The 19,696-nt window shown below is 34.3% G+C and overlaps 1 protein-coding gene across 3 annotated transcripts in view; it reads left to right on the top strand.

The window, feature by feature from the left end:
- The window catches only part of LOC137244025 (zinc finger protein draculin-like), a 189,921-nt gene that overhangs the window by 142,359 nt on the left and 27,866 nt on the right, over positions 1–19,696 (top strand). The window lies entirely within an intron of this gene.

The raw sequence follows: 19,696 nt of genomic DNA, 5'->3' as shown, positions 1-19,696 counted from the left end.
GGTATTTAGAAAAGTCACAAATCATAGTAACAGCGAACTTGTTACCATAGTTTGATTCTGGAAGTGGACCTATTGTATCGATAATTACTATGTCAAATGGTTTACAGGGTGTTGGAGTAAGGACAAGATTTTCTTTTGTTTTTGGTCTCACTTTATTTAAAAGGCATTTATTGCAATTTTTCACAAATTTCGCTATATCACGTGTCATGTTTTTCCAGTAATATTTAGTTCTTAATTTGGCATATAACCTTTTGGTTCCGCAATGACCTCCTAACACTGGATCTTCGTGATAAATTGTCATAAGTTTTTGTTTCTGTTCATTGTCTGTTACGGCCTCTACAGGGTCCGTCAATATTATTTGTAATGATTTTAAAATTTCATTTCCGCGGATTTTAAAATTTGTAATTGTATAATTATTGAAAAATATATCGCTTTTTGGCCATTCTAATTGTTTAATATTATGATTGTCGGCTGCTTTTTCCAGCCTCGAAAGTAACTCATCTAAATTCGCTATTTCGTTAACAGTCACGAGATTAAGTAAATTATATTTTTTTATGTTTTAAATGCGCATAAATTTGTAAATTGGAGATCTCCTTATTTTTATTATATTGTATATTTGATTTTACTCGCGGTATCTTTTTTGAAAAATTGTATGAAAATTTATCATAAACTTGTACTTTATTATCATTAGAAGTCGTATCATTTAAACTTATTTTTTCGTTTTGTAATTCTTGTTGTTTAGTTTGTGATCGCGTTTTAACGGCTAAAACGTATTTTGTCGAATCTTTAATCTCGTCTATACTTATACGCGAAAGTGCATCAGCCACAACATTCGATTTTCCTTTAATATATTCAATTGTAAAGTTGTATTCTAATAAATCTAATCTGATTCTAGAGAGTTTCGAGGAAGGATCTTTCATATTAAATAGATAAACTAATGGTCTGTGCTCTGATTTTACAGTGAAATGTGTACCGTAAACATACGGCCGAAAATGTTTTATAGCAAAATGTATTGCTAAAAGTTCTAATTCTATGATTGCCTTTTTCTGTTCGGCTTTATTGAAAGATTTTGATGCAAAGCAAATCAGTAAATCATTATCTCCATGCTTTTGGCTTAATATAGCGCCAAAAGCACTCTTAGATGCATCTACAGTGATAATAAATTCTTTTGAAAAATCAGGGTATTGTAATAGTTGGGGAGACATTAATAATAATCTTAATTTTTCGAAAGCATTTTCGCAAGCATCATCCCAAACAAATTCAACTTTTTTTCGATTTAGACGATTCAAAGGGACTGCCAGTGACGCAAAGTTAGGTATAAAACGCCTGTAATAATTTGCAAATGCAACGAATCACCTAACAGCGTCCTTGTCTTTAGGCTTAGTGTATTTTTAATTGCGTCTATTTTTGAGTCATCTGGCAGCAGGCCTTTTGAGGTGCATTTATGGCCTAAAAAAGTTACTTCAGAATGAAGAAAATTGCATTTGTTGGGATTTAACTTTAAATTGAATTTTCTACAAGTTTCGAAAACTTTTTCTAAATTTTTGAGGTGATGTGTCTCGCTACAACCGATGACGATAACATCGTCAATGTACATAAAAGCTTGATTTGGCGAAATGCCTGAAAATGCTAATGACATCATACGTGAAAAAGAGTTTGGTGCTATATTTAAACCGAAAGGTAAAACTTTCCAACGAAAAGCTCCTCGATCTGTACTGAAAGATGTAACGTCTCTAGAATTGACATGAAGTGGTATTTGGTGAAAACCAGAAAAAAGATCTAAAGTTAAAATGTATTGGGCTCTGCTAAGATTGTCGAGTATGTCGTCTACGCGTGCCAACGGAAATTTGTCTGCGATAAGCTTTTTGTTGACTGCTCTGAAATCAACGCACATACGATAAGACTTTTGGCCTGTAGATCCTTTTTCGGCACCAAAATTAAAGGACTGTTATAATTAGAAAAGCTGGGTTCTATTAAATCATTTCGCATTAAATTTTCGATTTGTTTATTAATTTCTTCACGTTGTGTATATGGTAAACGATAATTTTTTGTATAGACTGGATTTTTATCAGTTAAACGTAGCTTTTGTTCGTAAAAATTATTTAAAGTCATACGATCAGTTTTTAAAGCGAATACATCGGCATATTTTAAGCATAAATCTAGTAATTGTTTTTGAGCATAAACCGGCATTTGATTTTTAAAAATTTTCGTTAATTCCTCTAAGCGTTTTTGATCTTTTGAAGTTTCATTGATTTTGTAGACATTGTAGTTGGTGATATCTTCCGTTACGATATTGCAATTGTTGACATGTTTTACTTCGTCAGTAATATTTAAAATTTTTAGAACTGGATTATTTGTGTCAACAATGCACTTTGCCGGAAAAATACCACTACAGATTTCTTGTGAGTCTACAAAAACAGGATTATCGCATTTTGGTAATTTAAATAACCGATAAACTTCACATCTCGGAGGAATAACTAAAGAATCGGTACTTGTGCCGTGCAAAATTGGAATATTTAGTGTTTTTAAGCCGGTATTAATAGTTATGCTATCGCTTGCATAATTAATAATGCATTTATTTAATTTTAAAAAGTCTTTGCCGAGTATTCCGTCTGAAGGTATATTGAAATTGTCGTTAACTACATGTAAGGTATGCGGTATTAAAAATTTATATGCAATTAAGTTGGTTTTTATTTTTTTATAAAGTTGAAATTGTTTCAGGTGTTACGCCTGTTATGTTGGTTATTTCGTTATTATTAAAGTTACAATTTTGAGATAAACTTGAAATTTTGATTAAAGAAATATCTGCTTGAGAATCTACTAGAAAAGTACATGGTTTGTAGGAATCGCTACATTGAAGTTCAATAAAATCCGAATAATTAAGGTTCAAGCAGTAGATGGATTTTAATATTTTTGAAGAAGATTCGTTTAATTGTCTAAATCGTGATCCCGATCCCCCAGTGTTCGCTCCTGAGGGTCGTTCACGTTTAAAGCGCGTACATTGGCATTACTTCGCGAATTTGAACGTCTATTATTATTATTAGCATTATTGTTACTACTACTAGGCTGATTGTTTCTATTAGTGCTATATCTGTCATTATTACCTCTATTAGAATTATTGTACCCGTAATTATTATTGTTGTAGTTATTTCTATTGTTATGGTTGAATCTTGCATTTGGATTGTTGTACCTATTATTGAAATTATTACCCCTATAATTTCCTAATTAGACGAATTTGCTGAAGGCTGAGTGTTTACAATATTAGTTACTGATTGAAAATTTGAATTATTATTTTCTGCGATATCTGAGTCATTAAATCCAAAAAAATCTTCTTGACGAGCTAGTGAACACCTACCTTTAGAGCTTGATTTATCGCTGGAATTGCCCTCAGAATCGGATATGTATTTGAAACAGGGTAATTTTATTGAAAATTATTATTTTAAAAGAAAAATTTTTGTAAAATCCGGTAAATAATTGTCGCGTTTGGTATAAATGTTATAAAATGGTAAGTCTGGTTAAGATAATTATATAAATTGTGTTTTTTTTTTGTTTTTTTTTTTTGAAAAACCGCACTTATTTTCACAAGCCTAACCAAAATTTTTCCGAATATACGGCAATGTTTACGACCACATCGCTTTATATTGAAGGTATGAAAAGTATGACGTATATTATATCACGGGCGCACCGCTTTTAATAAAATTTCCAAAACGTTTCTATAATTCCTATAGCAATCGAACGACGGCCACCGTGGTGTGATGGTAGCGTGCTCCGCCTACCACACCGGATGCCCTGGGTTCAAACCCCGGGCAAAGCAACATCAAAAAAAATTTTAGAAATAAGGTTTTTCAATTAGAAGACAATTTTTCTAAGCGGGGTCGCCCCTCTACAGTGTTTGGCAAGCGCTCCGGGTGTATTTCTGCCATGAAAAGCTCTCAGTGAAAACTCATCTGCCTTGCAGATGCCGTTCGAAGTCGGCATAAAATCATGTAGGTCCCGTCCGGCCAATTTGTAGGGAAAATCAAGAGGAGCACGACGCAAATTGGAAGAGAAGCTCGGCCTTAGATCTCTTCGGAGGTTATCGCGCCTTAAATTTTTTTTTATTTATAATCGAACGAAATGAATGAAATTTTTTTATTGTTTTCAAGTTAAATTCAGTTTTTGTATATGAAGGCAAAAATTTCATTTCCTGGCATTTCAGAGAACAATTTTATTATAAATATAAAATACTTTTTTTTATTTAAAGAAGCTTAGAAACAGATGTGCTGTGATAATATATAATAGCGTTAATTTTATATATAATAATGTTTCATATATTTTAATTTTTCCAAACAAACAATTTTATAAGCGTTGAGGGAACTGTTTATGAATATCTTAACTGTGAAATTACGAAAAATACGAAAAACTATTGCAACTTTTTGACTTGGAAAAACAGAAGTTTAGAATTTTTAGTTTTAATATGAAATTATTTAAAACATTATTTAGCTAAATGAAATTACATGAAATTGTTTAAATTTATATTTCGATTTCAATAATATCTGAAATTGTAATTAAATAATTGTAACTTTTTTGTAAAGCGTAGAATTCAGAAAGTTATTAAAGTGAAATTTTTTATTGTAATGGCAAAATCAATTCGATATACATACATACATATATTAAAATAAACCTTTATGCATACATACATGTGTACATGACTGTACTTTACTTCGCTCCTCTGAATTGCTATGCTGCCGCTGCTCTGCCTGCTGTTCCGCCTTCCTTTTTCCTCTTCTGCTGCTACCGTGATATGCGCTGATTTTGCTTAAGTGCCGTTATTTTATTGCGCTTATTAATGCTTTAAAGATGATTTTTCGGCTTTACTGCCGCTATTTTATGTTTTACAGGTGATTTTACGGCTTTAGTGCCGCTATTTTATGAGACTGACTTTTTGGCCGGCTGTACGTACCAGCACATAAACATATGTAGTTCCAAATTATTAGCTTTTTCAATTCAAAGTTTTGTATTTTAGAAAAATTTATATATGTGGAAAATTGAAAGTTGTGTAGCAAATTGTCCACTTCGTCACATTTTTGATTTTCATGTACATAATTTTTGTGAGTAATGTGTTTTATTTAATTTCTCCACATTTTCCATACAACTTTTTTTGTAATTTTTCAGTTTTTTAAATTTTTGTAATTTTTAAATTTTATATATATATGCATTTCTGTAGATTTTGTTGATTTAACCATTTTTTCCACATAGGAACGAATCGTCACGGCCGCCATGTAATGCGGCATTTCGATGACACTTATTTTTGGGCTCGCAGCCCCACGCACACACACACACAACAATAAAAAATACTCTTTTCTTTACTTAATTTAATTTGTATTTTATTAGGTTTACGTTTGTTTCGTTTAGTTTTTAATTTCCAATATATGTGTAGTTTTCGTTTGTTTATTTATATAACTATTTTTAAACTTGTACACTTTCACTTAACTTTTACTCTTTTAATTCTGTTCACAATTTTTATTTCTTATACGTTTCATTTTTCGCGTGTTCGTGTCGTGCCGGCTCAATCCAAAACTGAAAACTGGAAAACTGCTGACGCTTCAAAGCAGCTTTGCCGGTATGCAAAAGTCCATAACGGGAAATTCGTATGATGCGATGGCGTGATAGATTCTAGTAACGGGAGATTCAACCAGTGGGGTTGAATCTCCGCGTCATTCCACTCTAACATTTTAAGTGATGCCAAGTGTTAATGTGAGTGTTGCATCTTTTTATTTATTAGAGGGGGAGTTGCCAGATTTAAATGCAGTGACCCAATTTGACACTACATCATCCCCCTTTAGAAAAGAAGAATTTGGCAAGGTGATCAGTCTTGCCACATTCTTCTTTAGGCTTTACTAGGATTAAGATTTAAATTTATAAGAAAATGAAATATGTAAAAAAATAATGTTTTTAGTTTGAAGTGAGCCGTTACAATTTTTTTTAAAATGTATGCTTATTATTAAATTGAGTAAAATATATATTTATTAAGTATTTCAATTTAACATCTAAATTTTGTACATTAGGCCGTATTAAAAATTAACATTAATAGTTTGTTTAGTTTGGCCTTCATTGGCATGTTCTTAAAGTAGGTTTATATTTAAGGATTATTTTCGGCTATCAATATAATTAATTTTTTGTATATGATTTTTGTGTACAGTTTTTTCAATTTTATTAATTTCATCAAACATTTTTACATTTGGTCCATCGATGTTCTTTATTATGTAGGGACCTTGATATATATTTCTATGTTTATTTCTCGGTTCTGTTTCTACCAAAAACCCTATCATTAATTTTAATTTCTAAAGGCTTAGCCGTTTTATCGTATAATTCTTTATTTCTAATTTTATGTTTATTAATCAAATTTGTTGCCATTTTATGAGATTTTTGCATTCTATATTTTAGCTCTTTTGTATAATTTTCTACATTATAGATCGGATCGATTTGTTCCTATTGTAATTCATGTGGCATTGTAGATTTCCTGCCAAATATTAATTCGAAAGGAGTAAATTTATTATCAAAAACCGAACTACTTGTAGTAGTATGTAAAAATGTAAAGTATTTCAAATATGTATCCCAATCTGAATACGTTTCATCTAGATATGCACGTAAATATTCGTTAAATACTCTATGGTTTCTTTTAACAATACCAACAGTTTCGAGGTGATAAGCTGTTGAGAAATCATGATTAATTTTTAAAAGTTTTGTTAATTCCGAGAATAATTCATTTTTGTATTCCGTCCCTAAATCGGATCTAATGGCTTTCATTGTACCATATGTTAATATAAAGGTTTCAAAAATAGCACATGCGATAGTTTTTGCTGATTTATCTGGTACAGCTACTGTTACCAGGTATTTAGAAAAGTCACAAATCATAGTAACAGCGAACTTGTTACCATAGTTTGATTCTGGAAGTGGACCTATTGTATCGATAATTACTATGTCAAATGGTTTACAGGGTGTTGGAGTAAGGACAAGATTTTCTTTTGTTTTTGGTCTCACTTTATTTAAAAGGCATTTATTGCAATTTTTCACAAATTTCGCTATATCACGTGTCATGTTTTTCCAGTAATATTTAGTTCTTAATTTGGCATATAACCTTTTGGTTCCGCAATGACCTCCTAACACTGGATCTTCGTGATAAATTGTCATAAGTTTTTGTTTCTGTTCATTGTCTGTTACGGCCTCTACAGGGTCCGTCAATATTATTTGTAATGATTTTAAAATTTCATTTCCGCGGATTTTAAAATTTGTAATTGTATAATTATTGAAAAATATATCGCTTTTTGGCCATTCTAATTGTTTAATATTATGATTGTCGGCTGCTTTTTCCAGCCTCGAAAGTAACTCATCTAAATTCGCTATTTCGTTAACAGTCACGAGATTAAGTAAATTATATTTTTTTATGTTTTAAATGCGCATAAATTTGTAAAATGGAGATCTCCTTATTTTTATTATATTGTATATTTGATTTTACTCGCGGTATCTTTTTTGAAAAATTGTATGAAAATTTATCATAAACTTGTACTTTATTATCATTAGAAGTCGTATCATTTAAACTTATTTTTTCGTTTTGTAATTCTTGTTGTTTAGTTTGTGATCGCGTTTTAACGGCTAAAACGTATTTTGTCGAATCTTTAATCTCGTCTATACTTATACGCGAAAGTGCATCAGCCACAACATTCGATTTTCCTTTAATATATTCAATTGTAAAGTTGTATTCTAATAAATCTAATCTGATTCTAGAGAGTTTCGAGGAAGGATCTTTCATATTAAATAGATAAACTAATGGTCTGTGCTCTGATTTTACAGTGAAATGTGTACCGTAAACATACGGCCGAAAATGTTTTATAGCAAAATGTATTGCTAAAAGTTCTAATTCTATGATTGCCTTTTTCTGTTCGGCTTTATTGAAAGATTTTGATGCAAAGCAAATCAGTAAATCATTATCTCCATGCTTTTGGCTTAATATAGCGCCAAAAGCACTCTTAGATGCATCTACAGTGATAATAAATTCTTTTGAAAAATCAGGGTATTGTAATAGTTGGGGAGACATTAATAATAATCTTAATTTTTCGAAAGCATTTTCGCAAGCATCATCCCAAACAAATTCAACTTTTTTTCGATTTAGACGATTCAAAGGGACTGCCAGTGACGCAAAGTTAGGTATAAAACGCCTGTAATAATTTGCAAATGCAACGAATCACCTAACAGCGTCCTTGTCTTTAGGCTTAGTGTATTTTTAATTGCGTCTATTTTTGAGTCATCTGGCAGCAGGCCTTTTGAGGTGCATTTATGGCCTAAAAAAGTTACTTCAGAATGAAGAAAATTGCATTTGTTGGGATTTAACTTTAAATTGAATTTTCTACAAGTTTCGAAAACTTTTTCTAAATTTTTGAGGTGATGTGTCTCGCTACAACCGATGACGATAACATCGTCAATGTACATAAAAGCTTGATTTGGCGAAATGCCTGAAAATGCTAATGACATCATACGTGAAAAAGAGTTTGGTGCTATATTTAAACCGAAAGGTAAAACTTTCCAACGAAAAGCTCCTCGATCTGTACTGAAAGATGTAACGTCTCTAGAATTGACATGAAGTGGTATTTGGTGAAAACCAGAAAAAAGATCTAAAGTTAAAATGTATTGGGCTCTGCTAAGATTGTCGAGTATGTCGTCTACGCGTGCCAACGGAAATTTGTCTGCGATAAGCTTTTTGTTGACTGCTCTGAAATCAACGCACATACGATAAGACTTTTGGCCTGTAGATCCTTTTTCGGCACCAAAATTAAAGGACTGTTATAATTAGAAAAGCTGGGTTCTATTAAATCATTTCGCATTAAATTTTCGATTTGTTTATTAATTTCTTCACGTTGTGTATATGGTAAACGATAACTTTTGTATAGACTGGATTTTTATCAGTTAAACGTAGCTTTTGTTCGTAAAAATTATTTAAAGTCATACGATCAGTTTTTAAAGCGAATACATCGGCATATTTTAAGCATAAATCTAGTAATTGTTTTTGAGCATAAACCGGCATTTGATTTTTAAAAATTTCCTCTAAGCGTTTTTGATCTTTTGAAGTTTCATTGATTTTGTAGACATTGTAGTTGGTGATATCTTCCGTTACGATATTGCAATTGTTGACATGTTTTACTTCGTCAGTAATATTTAAAATTTTTAGAACTGGATTATTTGTGTCAACAATGCACTTTGCCGGAAAAATACCACTACAGATTTCTTGTGAGTCTACAAAAACAGGATTATCGCATTTTGGTAATTTAAATAACCGATAAACTTCACATCTCGGAGGAATAACTAAAGAATCGGTACTTGTGCCGTGCAAAATTGGAATATTTAGTGTTTTTAAGCCGGTATTAATAGTTATGCTATCGCTTGCATAATTAATAATGCATTTATTTAATTTTAAAAAGTCTTTGCCGAGTATTCCGTCTGAAGGTATATTGAAATTGTCGTTAACTACATGTAAGGTATGCGGTATTAAAAAATTATATGCAATTAAGTTGGTTTTTATTTTTTTATAAAGTTGAAATTGTTTCAGGTGTTACGCCTGTTATGTTGGTTATTTCGTTATTATTAAAGTTACAATTTTGAGATAAACTTGAAAATTTGATTGAAGAAATATCTGCTTGAGAATCTACTAGAAAAGTACATGGTTTGTAGGAATCGCTACATTGAAGTTCAATAAAATCCGAATAATTAAGGTTCAAGCAGTAGATGGATTTTAATATTTTTGAAGAAGATTCGTTTAATTGTCTAAATCGTGATCCCGATCCCCCAGTGTTCGCTCCTGAGGGTCGTTCACGTTTAAAGCGCGTACATTGGCATTACTTCGCGAATTTGAACGTCTATTATTATTATTAGCATTATTGTTACTACTACTAGGCTGATTGTTTCTATTAGTGCTATATCTGTCATTATTACCTCTATTAGAATTATTGTACCCGTAATTATTATTGTTGTAGTTATTTCTATTGTTATGGTTGAATCTTGCATTTGGATTGTTGTACCTATTATTGAAATTATTACCCCTATAATTTCCTAATTAGACGAATTTGCTGAAGGCTGAGTGTTTACAATATTAGTTACTGATTGAAAATTTGAATTATTATTTTCTGCGATATCTGAGTCATTAAATCCAAAAAAATCTTCTTGACGAGCTAGTGAACACCTACCTTTAGAGCTTGATTTATCGCTGGAATTGCCCTCAGAATCGGATATGTATTTGAAACAGGGTAATTTTATTGAAAATTATTATTTTAAAAGAAAAATTTTTGTAAAATCCGGTAAATAATTGTCGCGTTTGGTATAAATGTTATAAAATGGTAAGTCTGGTTAAGATAATTATATAAATTGTGTTTTTTTTTTGTTTTTTTTTTTTGAAAAACCGCACTTATTTTCACAAGCCTAACCAAAATTTTTCCGAATATACGGCAATGTTTACGACCACATCGCTTTATATTGAAGGTATGAAAAGTATGACGTATATTATATCACGGGCGCACCGCTTTTAATAAAATTTCCAAAACGTTTCTATAATTCCTATAGCAATCGAACGACGGCCACCGTGGTGTGATGGTAGCGTGCTCCGCCTACCATACCGGAAACCCCGGGCAAAGCAACATCAAAAAAAATTTTAGAAATAAGGTTTTTCAATTAGAAGACAATTTTTCTAAGCGGGGTCGCCCCTCTACAGTGTTTGGCAAGCGCTCCGGGTGTATTTCTGCCATGAAAAGCTCTCAGTGAAAACTCATCTGCCTTGCAGATGCCGTTCGGAGTCGGCATAAAATCATGTAGGTCCCGTCCGGCCAATTTGTAGGGAAAATCAAGAGGAGCACGACGCAAATTGGAAGAGAAGCTCGGCCTTAGATCTCTTCGGAGGTTATCGCGCCTTAAATTTTTTTTTATTTATAATCGAACGAAATGAATGAAATTTTTTTATTGTTTTCAAGTTAAATTCAGTTTTTGTATATGAAGGCAAAAATTTCATTTCCTGGCATTTCAAAGAACAATTTTATTATAAATATAAAATACTTTTTTTTTATTTAAAGAAGCTTAGAAACAGATGTGCTGTGATAATATATAATAGCGTTAATTTTATATATAATAATGTTTCATATATTTTAATTTTTCCAAACAAACAATTTTATAAGCGTTGAGGGAACTGTTTATGAATATCTTAACTGTGAAATTACGAAAAATACGAAAAACTATTGCAACTTTTTGACTTGGAAAAACAGAAGTTTAGAATTTTTAGTTTTAATATGAAATTATTTAAAACATTATTTAGCTAAATGAAATTACATGAAATTGTTTAAATTTATATTTCGATTTCAATAATATCTGAAATTGTAATTAAATAATGGTAACTTTTTTGTAAAGCGTAGAATTCAGAAAGTTATTAAAGTGAAATTTTTTATTGTAATGGCAAAATCAATTCGATATACATACATACATATATTAAAATAAACCTTTATGCATACATACATGTGTACATGACTGTACTTTACTTCGCTCCTCTGAATTGCTATGCTGCCGCTGCTCTGCCTGCTGTTCCGCCTTCCTTTTTCCTCTTCTGCTGCTACCGTGATATGCGCTGATTTTGCTTAAGTGCCGTTATTTTATTGCGCTTATTAATGCTTTAAAGATGATTTTTCGGCTTTACTGCCGCTATTTTATGTTTTACAGGTGATTTTACGGCTTTAGTGCCGCTATTTTATGAGACTGACTTTTTGGCCGGCTGTACGTACCAGCACATAAACATATGTAGTTCCAAATTATTAGCTTTTTCAATTCAAAGTTTTGTATTTTAGAAAAATTTATATATGTGGAAAATTGAAAGTTGTGTAGCAAATTGTCCACTTCGTCACATTTTTGATTTTCATGTACATAATTTTTGTGAGTAATGTGTTTTATTTAATTTCTCCACATTTTCCATACAACTTTTTTTGTAATTTTTCAGTTTTTTAAATTTTTGTAATTTTTAAATTTTATATATATATGCATTTCTGTAGATTTTGTTGATTTAACCATTTTTTCCACATAGGAACGAATCGTCACGGCCGCCATGTAATGCGGCATTTCGATGACACTTATTTTTGGGCTCGCAGCCCCACGCACACACACACACAACAATAAAAAATACTCTTTTCTTTACTTAATTTAATTTGTATTTTATTAGGTTTACGTTTGTTTCGTTTAGTTTTTAATTTCCAATATATGTGTAGTTTTCGTTTGTTTATTTATATAACTATTTTTAAACTTGTACACTTTCACTTAACTTTTACTCTTTTAATTCTGTTCACAATTTTTATTTCTCATACGTTTCATTTTTCGCGTGTTCGCGTCGTGCCGGCTCAATCCAAAACTGAAAACTGAAAAACTGCTGACGCTTCAAAGCAGCTTTGCCGGTATGCAAAAGTGCATAACGGGAAAATCGTATGATGCAATGGCGTGATAGATTCTAGTAACGGGAGATTCAACCAATGGGGTTGAATCTCCGCGTCATTCCACTCTAACATTTTAAGTGATGCCAAGTGTTAATATGAGTGTTGCATCTTTTTATTTATTAGAGGGGGAGTTTCCAGATTTAAATGCAGTGACCCAATTTGACACTACAATACCAAGTAAGGAAGGCTAAGTTCGGGTGTAACCGAACATTACATACTCAGCTGAGAGCTTTGGAGACAAAATAAGGGAAAATCACCATTTAGCAAAATGAACCTAGGGTGTTTGTATGACATGTGTATCAAATGAAAGGTGTTAATGATTATTTAAAAGGTAGTGGGCCTTAGTTCTATAGGTGGACGCCTTTTCGAGATATCGCAATAAGGGTGGACCAGGGGTGACTCTAGAATGTGTTTGTACGATATGGGTATCAAGTTAAAAGTATTATTGAGGGTTTTAAAAGGGAGTAGCCCTTAGTTGTATATGTGAAGGCGTTTTCGAGATATCGACCAAAATGTGGACCAGGGTGACCCAGAATATCTTCTGTCGGGTACCGCTAATTTATTTATATATGTCATACCACGAACAGTGTTCCTGCTAAGATTCCAAGGGCTTTTGATTTCGCCCTGCAGAACTTTTTCATTTTCTTCTACTTAATATGGTAGGTGTCACACCCATTTTACAAAGTTTTTTCTAAAGTTATATTTTTCGTCAATAACCCAATCCAATTACCATGTTTCATCTCTTTTTATACTCAGTTGAGCAGAGCTCACAGAGTATATTAACTTTGATTGGATAACGGTTGGTTGTACAGGTATAAAGGAATCGAGATAGATATAGACTTGCATATATCAAAATCATCAGTATCGAAAAAAAATTCGATTGAGCCATATCCGTCCGTCCGTCCGTCTGTCCGTCAACACGATAACTTGAGTAAATTTTGAGGTATCGTGATGAAATTTGGTATGTAGGTTCCTGGGCACTCATCTCAGATCGCTATTTAAAATGAATGATAACGCTCACTTTTTCGATACCGAAAATTTCGAAAAATCGAAAAAGTGCGATAATTCATTACCAAATACGGATTAAGCGATGAAACTTGGTAGGTGAGTTGAACTTATGACGCAGAATAGAAAACTAGTAAAAATTTGGACAATGGGCGTGGTGCCGCCCACTTTTAAAAGCAGGTAATTTAGAATTTTTGCAAGCTGTAATTTGGCAGTCGTTGAAGATATCATGATGAAATTTTGCAGGAACGTTACTCTTATTACTATATGTATGCTTAATAAAAATTAGCCAAATCGGAGAACGACCATGCCCACTTTTAAAAAAAAAATGTTTTTAAAGTCAAATTTTAAAAGAAAAGTTAATATCTTTACAGTATATAAGTAAATTATGTCAACATTTAACTCCAGTAATGATATGGTGCAACAAAATACAAAAATAAAAGAAAATTTCAAAACGGGCGTGGCTCCGCCCTTTTTCATTTAATTTGTCTAGGATACTTTTAATGCCATAAGTCGAACAAAAATTTACCAATCCTTGTGAAATTTGGTAGATGCTTAGATTCTAGGCCGATAACTGTTTTCTGTGAAAAAAGGCGAAATCGGTTGAAGCCACGCCCAGTTTTTATACACAGTCGACCGTCTGTCCTTCCGCTCGGCCGTTAACACGATAACTTGAGCAAAAATCGATATATCTTTACTAAACTCAGTTCACGTACTTATCTGAACTCACTTTGTATTGGTGTAAAAAATGACCGAAATGCGACTATGACCACGCCCACTTTTTCGATATCGAAAATTACGAAAAATGAAAAAAATGCCATAATTATATACCAAATATGAAAAAAGGGATGAAACATGGTAATTGTATTGGTCTATTGATGCAAAATATAACTTTAGAAAAAAACTTTGTAAAATGGGTGTGACAACTACCTACCATATTAACTAGAAGAAAATGAAAAAGTTTTGCAGGGCGAAATCAAAAGTCCTTGGAATCTTGGAAGGAATACTGTTCGTGGTATTACATATATAAATAAATTAGCGGTACCCGACAGATGATGTTCTAGATCATCCTGGTCCACATTTTGGTCGATATCTCGAAAACGCCTTCACATATACAACTAAGGGCTACTCCCTTTAAAACCCTCATTAATACCTTTAATTTGATACCCATATCGTACAAACACATTCTAGAGTCACCCCTGGTATACGTTTATGGCGATATCGAAAAGGCGTCCACCTAGAGAACTAAGGCCCACTCCCTTTTAAAATACTCATTAACACCTTTCGTTTGAAAAGGCGTCCACCTATAGAACTAAGGCCCACGCCCTTTTAAAATACTCATTAACACCTTTCATTTGATACCCATATCGTACAAACAAATTCTAGAGTCGCCCCTGGTCCACCTTTATGGCGATATCTCGAAAAGGCGTCCACCTATAGAACTAAGGTCCACGCCCTTTTAAAATACTCATTAATACCTTTCATTTGATACCCATATTGTACAAACGCATTCTAGAGTGTCCCCTGGCCCACGTTTATGGTGATATCCCGAAAAGGCGTCCACCCATAGAACTAAGGCCCACTCCCTTTTAAAATAATTATTAACACCGTTCGTTTGATACCCATATTGTACAAACGCATTCTAGAGTCATCCTTGGTCCACCTTTATAACGATATTCCGAAAAGGCGTCCACCTATAGAACTAAGGCCCACTCCCTTTTAAAATGCTCATTAACACCTTTAGTTTGATACCCATATTGTACAAACAAATTCTAGAGTCACCCCTGTTCCACCTTTATGGCGATATCTCGAAAGGGCGTGCACCTATAGAACTAAGGCCGACGCCCTTTTTAAATACTCATTAACGCCTCTCATTTGATACCCATATCGTACAAACAAATTCTAGAGTCACCCCTTGTTGTGACTAAACAACTTTTGGCTAAATTTACGAGGCTTTCGAAAGTATAAAGAACAGGCTTTACTGAGTTTTAGATAATTCGCTTTTATTATTTGTAACGTGTGAATATTGTATAGTTTAAAATGAATAGTTAAATGCAATATATGGCGCACTTTTGCGCTTTATTAATAGTTATAGACAATTGTTTTTGTTTTTATCGGCCTATTGATAAATCATTCAAGGTTCGAATCGAGCTCAAGGCCAGAACAATAATTTTTTTCTAATGATAATTATTGTTATTTTTTAATTTTTCTAAATATATCAATAGGCCGATAAAAACAAAAACAATTGTTAATAAACCATGAGCACTTGGGAATGTCAAACAAAGTAATTGACAATAAACAAAAATCCAGCATTATCAGTGATTTGCACCAGATGGCGCAACACTGAATAAATATAGTTGGTAAAAAGGAATAGAAGTAGCAAATTTGCCAGTCAAAACAAACCACCGCTGTATAGCTAAATGGTTAGCGCAGCATGCCTAAAGCGTACTGATGATGAAGGCTTAGCACCCTTCGAAATGGATCTATCTGCGCAGCTATGGCAGGTTGTCTGAACAATTTTCTACTTACTATTCCAAAAACAAAATACAATTTTTCAAATTTAGAAAAATTAAAAAATAACAATAATTATCATTAGAAAAAAATTATTGTTCTGGCCTTGAGCTCGATTCGAACCTTGAATAGTTATAGAGAAATTGTTTAAATTAGTTAAATTGGTAAATCGTTTAAAGGCAGCTCAGCGTAGCGGCGGTTTTGTTTGGCTTCGTTTTTATATCTTTTCGTGCCTCGTACGCGTCTGAATTCTCGTAGCCAACTGATTCCTCGAAGGAACGTTTCGGTTAATTCAAACGCGCTTACATTTTTGGCACGGTTGCATTTTTGAGTATCAATACAGATAAGTTGTAATTTTTTGTATAAATAATAAGATAATTCAAATTCAGTTTCGAAGTGATTGACAAGCAGTTTCATTGAAATAAGATTTAAAATACTGTAACGTTCTTAAGGAATATTTCCGAGCATTCTATGGTGTAAACAGTAACATCCTCCCCCCCCGTGATTCACGTCACTGGTAAGATAATCACTACCAACGTCAAGTATTGCAATTTTGGATGCTGGCCTTCGTATGACTCCGGTTGATGTCTTAACTAAAACGGATCTGACTTGACCATCTGGAGCTGGCTTTGCCTCTGTGACGATGCCCCTTTTCCAGTGCCCTCGGCTTTCGTTGTCGTCGCAGATTATAACAACGTCACAACGCTATCGGCTTTACTCTCTTATACCATTTAGTACGTCTTGTCAAAGTGGGAAGATACTCAAGTATCCACCTCTTCCAGAAGGTTTGCTTCAGTTGCTGCGCTATATGCCATTGTTTGCGCAGACATTTTTCGTATGAGAGTGCAGGAGTTTGTATTTCATTTGCGCACCCTAGCAAAAAATGATTTGGTGTTAGAGGTTCAGCGTCTTTGTTTTCTAGTGGAACATGTGTTAGTGGACGCGAATTTATCAAATTTTCTGCTTCAATCAGTAGACTCTGTAACGTTTCCAACTGTGGCGCTCGTTCTTTAGGTGTGAATATTAAAACGCGTTTTACGCTTCTCACCATTCTCTCCCATGCGCCTCCTGCAGATGGATTGGCAGGTGTGTTGAAAACCCACTCAACTCCTCTACGATCGCATTCCGATTGCATGCCAACCTGCACACTTACCCAGTCTTCCTTGCTCGCGCCAACAAAATTTGTTCCCATATCGCTCCTAAGTCGCACCGGGACACCTCTTCGGTTTACAAAATTACGAGAGACAATTATGGCGGAATCTGTCGACAGGTCCTTAGCTAGTTCTAAATGGATGGCTCTGATAGTTAAACAAGTAAAAAGCGCGACCAACGTTTTTCTCGACGCCGGCCTATGGATACCAATATGGGCCCGAAGTAGTCGACCCCTGAATACGTGAACCGGCGAACGAAGGGCGTAGTTCGGTCGCTGGGTACTTGGCCCATGATTGGTGGTTCAGGTACAGCTGATAAGTTTTTGCACATTTTGCGTGCGCTTGGAATCCAAAACATCCGACGTATTGCGCATAGTGCTGCATCAAAATTATGGTGATGGAAAACTTCATGATAGTGTTTGGCTATAAGGCGGGATATAGGGTGGTCTTTTGGCTGAATTATTGGTCGCCTAGTTGACAGTGGTAGACATTCTGCGTAATCAATCCTCCCGGCCAATCGTAATGTGCCTTTCTCGTCTAATATTGGGCTGAGCTTAAAGAGAGAACTACATTTCGGAATTTGAGCACCCTTACGTAACAACTCTATCTCGTCAGCAAACACATTGTGCTGTACTAGTGCGCAAATCAGTAACTCAGTTCGCTTAATTTCATTTGCATTAACAAACTTTGACGCATATTCATAGCCTCTACCCTTGCGAAATTTTATTATAGCATATCGTACCCATGTCATTACTCTTAAAAACTTATAATAATTTGAATATTTGTTGAATGGGATTACCACGTCTGGTAAAGCTATCGTATATATTTGCTTAGAGCGTCTCTTCTCTTGGCATTCGTTTCGATTAATATCGCTTGACATTACTGGCCATTCAGTATCAGGTAATCTCAAAAAGTTAGGTCCATTTAACCACTTACCATTTCCAGAAAATGTTTTGATGCGCGTTGCATCATCGGCTGGGTTGTCTATACCTGGGACTCACCTCCACTGACGGGGTTCGGATGTTTGCAATACCCCAGCTATACGGTGTGCTACGAACTGTTTGTAGCGTCTGGCATCGGACCTTATCCACTGCAGAACTATTTTTGAGTCTGACCAAAATATCACTTTATTTGGCTGAACGTCATGGCTATTGATGACCGCTTCTTTCAACCTTATACCCAGGACAGCTGCTTGCAACTCAAGGCGTAGAATGGACAGGGGCTTGAGCGGGCTACATCGGGATCGACCAGCTACAAACATAACTTCTGTGTTGTTTGTGTATTGAATGCGCCAGAAAGCGACGGCAGTAAATGCGATCTCGCTCGCATCGACAAAAACATGCAGTTGTATGTTAGCATTCGGGTTCAAAAAACTTACGCTATAGCATCTGGGCATCTTGAAATCTTCGATGGTGTTCAGTGTTTTGTACCACTGCATCCATTTCTTATAAATGTCCTCAGGGATTGGCTCATGCCAGTCAACGCTTCTGTGCCACAAGCTTTGCATTAGCACCTTTGCTCGTAAAACCATTCCACAAACAAAACCAAGTGGGTCGAATATCGACATAGTAGCGATTAACATTTCACCTTTCGTCGGTCGTCTACTATAGTCCAAAACAGCTTTTGGCACTTTTGAAAATGTTAGCTTGAATAAAAAATAATCTTCGTTTGGGTTCCAGTGCATACCCAGTAACTTTTCGGTAGCACCTTCACCTCGGCATATATAGTTATTTTGTTGCGTACACGATTGCGCATTGTTCGATACGGCTCGCATAAGCTCTTCTGAATTTGATACAAACCCTCTTATCTCGACGCCAGCGCTGCTGTGGATGTCAATTACAACTTTGGTCACTTTAATACTTTCTTTGACGGTGTCAAAACTGTCCATGTAATCATCTACATAGTGCCTGTCGACGATGGCATCTACGGCTCTTGCGTTCATATTTCGATATTTTTCAGCATGCATATTTTTTATAAATTGCGCCAAGCAAGGGGAACTTATTGATCCAAATATCATTGCGCACATAACATATACTTCGGGCGCTTTTGATTGGTCGCCCTCTCTCCAAAGAAAGCTTTGCGCTCTTTGATCTTCTTTACGAATCAAGATCCGATGAAACATCTCGCGGATGTCACCACAAACTGCTACTTTACCCTGCCTAAACTTGCATAATATTGCTAAAAGCGATTTGGGTTGGTATTTTCCCGGCCCTTTCATTAAGGCACAGTTCAACGACATATTATTGATTTTTGATGCAGCGTCGAAAACAAGTCTGCGTTTGTTACCCTTATTTATGTTACATGTAGCAAAATGGGGTAAATACCACGTACGATCGGCACTTACACTTAATTCATCGGGGGAAAGCCGCTTCGCGTATCCCTTGTCTACATACTCGGCAATTTTTTCCTTGTACCACTTTCCATACTCTTGATCTCGCGCCATTTTTGCTTCAATTTGCTCTAAACGTTTTACGGCCGTACTGTAACTCTGCGGAAAATTTATATTATCTTTATTCCACAGTAAACCAGTTTCATACC

Source organism: Eurosta solidaginis, chromosome 3 (assembly GCF_040869045.1).
Source record: "Eurosta solidaginis isolate ZX-2024a chromosome 3, ASM4086904v1, whole genome shotgun sequence".
NCBI lineage: Eukaryota > Metazoa > Arthropoda > Insecta > Diptera > Tephritidae > Eurosta > Eurosta solidaginis.
The sequence above is the reverse complement of the archived record's forward strand: the minus strand, read 5'-3'. Positions and strand labels throughout refer to the sequence as shown.